The 7780-nt window shown below is 45.5% G+C and overlaps 1 pseudogene; it reads right to left on the minus strand.

Moving 5' to 3' along the window:
* Positions 1 to 1984: 1984 nt before the first annotated feature.
* Positions 1985 to 2915, minus strand: LOC141277894 (uncharacterized; annotated as a pseudogene).
* Positions 2916 to 7780: the final 4865 nt, after the last annotated feature.

The following is a 7780-nucleotide window of genomic DNA, read 5'->3' on the forward strand; positions in this document are numbered from 1 at the left end:
GCTTCACAATACACAAACTTCTAATCCATTTGCTCAAATACAATCCAAGTAATGGAAAGAAAAAAAAAATCAGACAATCTAGTCACTGGACAGCAATAAGTTAAAGTAGTCACAATGTTGCCACTGGAGTCACAGCCTCACACCTTTGACAGGGATTAGTGTAACATTTCTAGGTGAAATCCAGGCCACTGGGAATTCCCTACAGGACACCAAGACAGCTGCTAGGGTTCATAGTCGCCATGTTTGCTCTAATATATTCCTCTTGCTCCAAAGACAAAACTTGGGTCATCACCTAGTGAATTTTATGCAAGTTTTCATGAGTTTCCCAGCAGTTTCCCCCTCTTTTTTTTTTTTTTTCAGTTACCAGATGCTAATGTGCTAATATGATGATGTTGGCTTAGATGGGGATCATAAATATTCAAATCAGTTCCATGAGTGCTTGTTATGTGCCTGGCTGTTGCTCCGATAAAAGATGAGTAAAACACAGTCCTGATCCTCAGAGAAGCAGGCTAATTGTTTGAGAGGAATGCTAAAAATGAGGTGTGACGTTGTCTCACATTTATATCAGAATTATACCCTCAAATACTGAAATTCAGGGCAGTGTATGACAAAGGACCCAAATGAGCATCCCAGATAAGGAATTTTAGTATTTATGTATGGGTAGCAGGTCACATTCGCATGGATTCACAGTAATACAGGAAGTATTGGTGAACTAGTTGTGTCAACAAGAACAGAAATGATCAGGAAAAAAAGAAGCTAACAGGTAGCACTTTTTTTTTTCTTCTTTTTCTTTTTCTTTCAACTCTGGTTCTGTTCCTCATCCCATGTCCCCATCTCAATGACACTGCCTGCAGTCACCCAAGCTAAGAAATGAAATCAGCCCCATCTCTCCTTTCCCCACGTCCACTTTAACTCCTATTAATTCTAGCTCAATAATATGCCATATCCCTCCCTCCCCTCTAATCCCTCAAGGCTTCTTTGTGGCCTTGGAACCTTTAACCTGGCTTCCAGGGTCCTTAGTGGTCTGTCTCCTGCCAACGTCCTTGCTTGTTGTCCCTACCTTCCACCTTACAGGACATCTGCTGCTCTAACAAGTCTGGCATGTGGGTTCAGGGGTTCTCTCCATACGTCCTCAACCCCAACTCTCTTGACCTTAAGACCAGCTTAAAAGCCACCTCTGAGAAGAGCCTCTCTCAACTCCAAGATTGCATTGAAGACCTCTCCTATCCAACAACTCCCCCATTAGAGCTCCAATGATTAGGGACTGCACTTGCCTGTGTACTTGTCCCCACTGTGCCATTCACTGGCTGTCAGTACCTATTTACTCACCTGCAGAAATGGAAGTAAAGGAGTTACCTAACTTTGGGATGCTTTGAGGATGAAAATGAGCTAATAATAATGTAGCACTGAAGTTCTTTAACCTCGTGCTAAAGTTTCCACTATTGCTTCTCTTTACTAGACTGAGTTCCATGAGGTTCATGCCGGCTCACTCAAAGCTCTGCAGAATGCACTGCCTGTTGATCACGAACGCGCTAAATTAATGGACCCTTCTAGGTCTGAGGTCATGAAGACGTAACCAAGAGCCAAGCATGGAATGACTCCACACACACACAAAACCAGTTCCTGGAACACTTTTGGTCTTATAGCCCCACTTGACTCCGTGACAATTTACCTAAATCACCTAAGCCTGGGGAGACCCCCAACTTTCCTCCTAATTCACACCCCACCCACTTCATTCACAGGCACGGGTGGGATGAGGATATAATACTTTATTCACTCTAATGAGGGGGAGGTGGGCGCGTTTCCAGGGACCCCAGTAGGGGATCCTCCCTGTCTCCCAGTTTCAGGGCAGCCAGGGCCGCCGTCCCACCCTATCTGAGATGCAGATGGCGGGGCAGGGAGTTGTCCAGGTTAACGCAGGCCCAGGTCGGGATACCAGCGTGCCCCTCCCCAGTTCGCACCCCGCGGAGACAAGAATGGTGGTTCAACTGCACTCACAATCTGGGCAGCGCTCGGCGGCAGTACCTCCGGCAGGTAGCTTGAAGTCCCGGCCGCAGCCCGCGCAGATACAGAGACGGCGCCGCATGTGCGTGCGACGGTGGCTGACAGAGTGCGAGCTGAGGCGGAAGCGCCGGCGGCACTCGGCACGTGGGTAGGGCCGCTCGCCTGTGTGCGTGCGCGCATGCTCCTCCAGGTTGGAGTGGTGGCCGAAGCCGAGGCCACACACAGCGCAGGAGCGAAGCTTCTCGCCTGGGCGCACGCGCCGGTACTTGGCCAGCGCCGAGCTCTGGGCGAAGGGCGTGCCGCAGTCGGCGCATGCGTACGGCCGCTCGCCCGTGTGCGTGCGTCGGTGGCGCGCCAGACACGAACTGCCGCCGAAGGCGCGTCTGCAGTCCGGGCACGAGTACGGCTTTTCGCCCCTGTGCACGCGCCGGTGCTGTGCTTAGTTGGAGCTCTGCGCGAAGTGGCGGCCGCAGCGTACGGCTTCTCGCCCGTGGGGCGACGGCGGTGCTGCCGCAGGTTCGAGGCGGCCGAGAAGCGCTTGTCTCATTCCGGGCGTTCATAAGGCCCCTCGCCCGTATGGGTGCGGCTGTGTTTGGTCTGGGCCGACTTCTGCGAGAAGCGCCGGCCGCACTCGGTGCACGCAAAGGGCCGCTCGCCCGTGTGTATGCGGGCGTGCTTGGCCAATGTGGAGCGGCGCGACAAGGCACGGCATCCCAGCACGCATGTAAGTGCGCCGGATACGCCGACGGGGCTGGCGCCTCGCTCGGGACCTCCTTGTTGTCCATGGGGATCTTGAGTTTCACCACTTAATACTTCTCTTCACCCTCATCCTCCTCACCCTTCACCAGCAGCACCATCTCTTCTTGAATCCCTTCCTCCTCCTCCTCCTCTGTCCGCTGTTCACCGGGCATCTCGGTGTCCAGCCGCAGCTTCGGGCGCTCGCGCTGCCCCAGGCCAGGGCGCCGGGCCCACGTAGCACTTGTGATGTGGCAGACACTTTTCTAAGTTCTTTACTTTGGGGACTTACCTGGTGATTCAGTGGTTAAGACTCCACTTTCCCAATGCAGGGGGCACAGTTTCAATCCCTGGTCGGGGACTTAAGATCCCGCATGCCACATGAGGCAGCCAAACAATAAATAAGTAAAACAAGTTATTTACTTTATTACATTACTCATTTATTCCTTGCAAAAACTCTCTATGGGGTATGTACTATTATAATCATCCATGACAGTCTGTGCTCTTAACTGCTAAATCCCATTGCCTCTCTCTCCAGTGGGTACAAGGCGTGTTTATGAAGAAATTTAGATAGCATTTGGAAATTCTATATTGTATGTGAAGAGAGACAGTGCCATCTCTATCCCGTGGGTAGCATTTAATTGTTTCTTCAACATAGCATATTGTTTGAGTTAAGGATAGATAATATACTTTCAAAATAGAATGATGACAGATAAATTTTAAAATTTTCTTCCTTGATTTGCTTTTAAAAGAGCAGAGATAACGTCAATCTATTTATTCAAATACCTCTAAAATGATAGTTTATATTTTCTAGATATAAATTTTGTATTTTGAGATGTCGATTTATCAGACTTACTATTTGCAATTGTAAACGTAAGTGATTGATTCATACTATATACAGACTTTCCAAAGGAGGACTTTTCTACATATTAGATTGATTGTAGGTTTTGTAGCAAAACCCACACATTTTCCTTTATACAGTTGGCAATTTGCCGAACAGCTTTTGGGTAACTTACTAATGTGCCAATAACCTGTTTTCAGCTTCACTGTGATGAGTCCTCAGTCCTTATGTCTGAAGACAGAAAAAGACCCATAGAGAAGAATATATCACCTCTCCAGTTCTTAGTATTTAAGTGGTGAATTATACTTCTAAAGAGAGAACAATCTCATATTTGGCATCTGTTATTAAATATGTGGTTTCCATCTTCTTTGGGGGTAAATTTTTAAGTTGTTTCATAAAAATTCTAACACTTTTGTATTAGTAACTAATCAACACTGATAGAAGTGTAGAGCATTTTAATTAATATCATATCTGACTGCACTTGTTCTGAGTTTAATGATGGGAGAGGTAAAATATTAATGACCTCAAAATGAATGTATGAAAACATTTTATTGGTCTTGTCCCAATTATAATTTCTTTTAACTTGGTTTTTAGTTTGAAGCATATTATTTTTTTTCAAATAAGGAAGATACAGCAAGGATATATTTATTTATTTCAACACGGATTGGTTGATTTTAATTTTTAAAGAAGAACAGAAAATGGTCTTATTAATGTGTAATGGAATATGATAGCTCTTATTTTAAATTTTTATTTGAATTTTTCATTTGTTGCATTGAGATGTTTTGGACACGTTGAATATTCCAGTGCAAAGTTTCAAGTTCTTTCTTTGTGGTTATTTGCAAAGAAGGACAAGGATATTAAAGACTCTTGATGAAAGAGGCTGGTCTTTCTGGAAAAAGCCTCTTCATTCAAGGGCTTTTCAAAATTTGCTTTGGGAGTACTATTTGTCATTTAACTCTTGCTTGTGTTATCTTACTTATACAATCAAATTATTTCATTTCCTTGCAGGGATATGTGTCTTAATACGCCATTTGTAAAAAGATTTAGAATTTCTGGGTGAAAGATTTTAGTGACTCTGTGACATGTAGACAGAACAGACAAAGTGAACTTCAGAATTGCTGGGACATAAAACACCAGACTGATTATTTGTAGAGTCTAAAGCCACTAGAATTATCTGGAGAAAGGAAAAAAAAAAAAAAAAAGAAAGAAAAAGTATGTTTATCTCCAAATGGTATTCATTGTATATTTACTCAAACAGTGATTTCTATTATTTTAATAGCAGTATTTTCCAGAATAGATAATTTTGTGACATGCAAATAAAAACCATCCCCGATTTATAATAGCAAAAATATAGTTTGATAAGTTGCTATGCAGATTGCTGACTTTCTAGTGATCATAGGCCTTAAGATAAGGAATTTAGTTCTCTATGTGCGTAACATTTAAATGTTAACATAATAGAAAGTGCAAAACTTCAGTTATGTCTTTTTTGTCAAGACTGTGTAGCGTTGCATGAATTGTTGAGAAGAACGTGCATGAGAAGGAAGAGCAATAAATGAACATTCAAATATGTACTATTTCTGATTATAGAAATATTGTATTTACAAAACTATATTGTTGGAGGGAGCTTCAAGATGGCGGAAGAGTAAGACGTGGAGATCACCTTCCTCCCCACAAATACATCAGAAATACATCTACACATGGAACAGCTCCTACAGAACACCTACGGAACGCTGGCAGAAGACCTCAGACCTCCCAAAAGGCAAGAAACTCCATACGTACCTGGGTAGGGAAAAGAAAAAACAGAGACAAAAGAATAGGGACAGGACCTTCACCTCGGGGAGGGAGCTATGAAGGAGGAGAGGTTTCCACACACTAGGAAGCCCCTTCGCGGGCGGAGACTGCGGGTGGCGGAGGGGGGAAGCTTTGGAGCCATGTAGGAGAGTGCAGCCACAGGGGTGCGGAGGGCAAAGCGGAGAGATTCCCGCACAGAGGATCAGGGCCGACCGGCAGTCACCAGCCCGAGAGGCTTGCCTGCTCCCCGCCGGGGCGGGCGGGGCTGGGAGCTGAGGCTCGGGCTTCGGAGGTCAGATCCCAGGGAGAGGACTGGGGTTGGCGGCGTGAACACAGCCCTTCAGGGGTTAGTGCACCACGGCTAGTCGGGAGGGAGTCCGGGAAAAGGTCTGGAGCTGCCGAAGAGGCAAGAGACTTTTTCTTGCCTCTTTGTTTCCTGGTGTGCGAGGAGAGGGGATTAAGAGCGCCGCTTAAAGGAGCTCCAGAGACTGGCACGAGCCACGGCTATCAGCGCGGACCCCAGAGACGGGCATGAGACGCTAAGGCTGCTACTGCCGCCACCAAGAGGCCTGTGTGCAAGCACAGGTCACTATCTGCACGTCCCCTCCCGGGAGCCTGTGCAGCCAGTCACTGCCAGGGTTCCGTGATCCAGGGACAACTTCCCCGGGAGAACACACGGCGCGCCTCAGGCTGGTGCAACGTCACGCCGGCCTCTGCCGCCGCAGGCCCGCCCCACGCTACATGCCCCTCCCTCCCCCCCGGCCTGAGTGAGCCAGAGCCCCCGAGTCAGCTGCTCCTTTAACCCCGTCCTGTCTGGGGGGGAACAGACGCCCTCAGGCGACCTACACGCAGAGGCACATCCAGATCCAAAACTGAGCCCCTGGGAGCTGTGCGAACAAATAAGAGAAAGGGAAATCTCTCCCAGAAGCCTCAGAAGTAGCGGATTAAATCCCCACAATCAACTTGATGTACGCTTCATCTGTGGAATACCTGAATAGACAACGAATCATCCCAAATTGAGGAGGTGGACTTTGGGAGCAACGATATATACATATTTTTCCCTTTTTCTCCTTTTGTGAGTGTGTATGTGTATGCTTCTGTATGTGATTTTGTCTGTATAGTTTTGCTTTTACCATTTGTCCTAGGGTTCTGTCTCTCCTTTTTTTTTTTTTTTCTTTTCTACAGTTTTTAGCACTTGTTGTCATTGGTGGATTTGTTTTTTGGTTTGGTTGCTCTTTTCTTTCTTTTTTTCTTTTTTTTTATTACTTAAAATATTTTTAATAATTACTTCTTATTTTAATAACTTTATTTTAATTTATTTTATTTTACCTTCTTTTTCTTTCTTTTTTTTTTTCCCCCCTTTTATTCTGAGCCATGTGGATGACAGGCTCTTGGTGCTCCAGCCAGGCATCAGGGCTGTGCCTCTGAGGTGAGAGAGACAAGTTCAGGACCATGGTCCACAAGAGACCTCCCAGCTCCACGTAATATCAAAAGGCGAAAATCTCCCAGAGATCTCCATCTCAAGGCCAAGACCCAGCTCCACTCAACGACCAGCAAACTACAGTGCTGGACACCCTATGCCAAACAAGACAGGAACACAACCCATCCATTAGCAGAGAGGCTGCCTAAAATCATAATAAAGCCACAGAAACCCCAAAACACACCACCAGACGTGGACCTACCCACCAGAGAGACAAGATCCAGCCTCATCCCCCAGAACACAGGCACTAGTCCCCTCCACCAGGAAGCCTACACAACCCACTGAACCAACCGTAGCCACTGGGGACAGACACCAAAAACAACGGGAACTACGAACCTGCAGCCTGTGAAAAGGAGACCCCAAACACAGTAAGTTAAGCAAAATGAGAAGACAGAGAAACACACAGAAGATGAAGGAACAAGGCAAAAACCTAACAGACCTAACAAATGAAGAGGAAATAGGCAGTCTACCTGAAAAAGAATTCAGAATAATGATAGTAAAGATGATCCAAAATCTTGGAAATCGAATGGAAAAATACAAGAAACGTTTAACAAGGAACTAGAAGAACTAAAGAGCAAACAAACAGTGATGAACAACACAATAAATGAAATGAAAAATTCTCTAGATGGGATCAATAGCAGAAGAACTGAGGCAGAAGAACGGATAAGTGACCTGGAAGATAAAATAGTAGAAATAACTACTGCAAAGCAGAATAAAGAAAAAAGAATGAAAAGAATTGAGGACAGTCTCAGAAACCTCTGGCACAACATTAAATGCACCAACATTCGAATTATAGGGGTCCCAGAGGAAGAAGAGAAAAAGAAAGGGACTGAGAAAATATTTGAAGAGATTGTAGTTGAAATCTTCCCTAATATGGGAATGGAAATAGTTAATCAAGTCCAGAAAACACAGAGTCCCATACAGGATAA

This window comes from Tursiops truncatus, chromosome 2, assembly GCF_011762595.2.
Source record: "Tursiops truncatus isolate mTurTru1 chromosome 2, mTurTru1.mat.Y, whole genome shotgun sequence".
In the NCBI taxonomy this organism is placed as follows: domain Eukaryota; kingdom Metazoa; phylum Chordata; class Mammalia; order Artiodactyla; family Delphinidae; genus Tursiops; species Tursiops truncatus.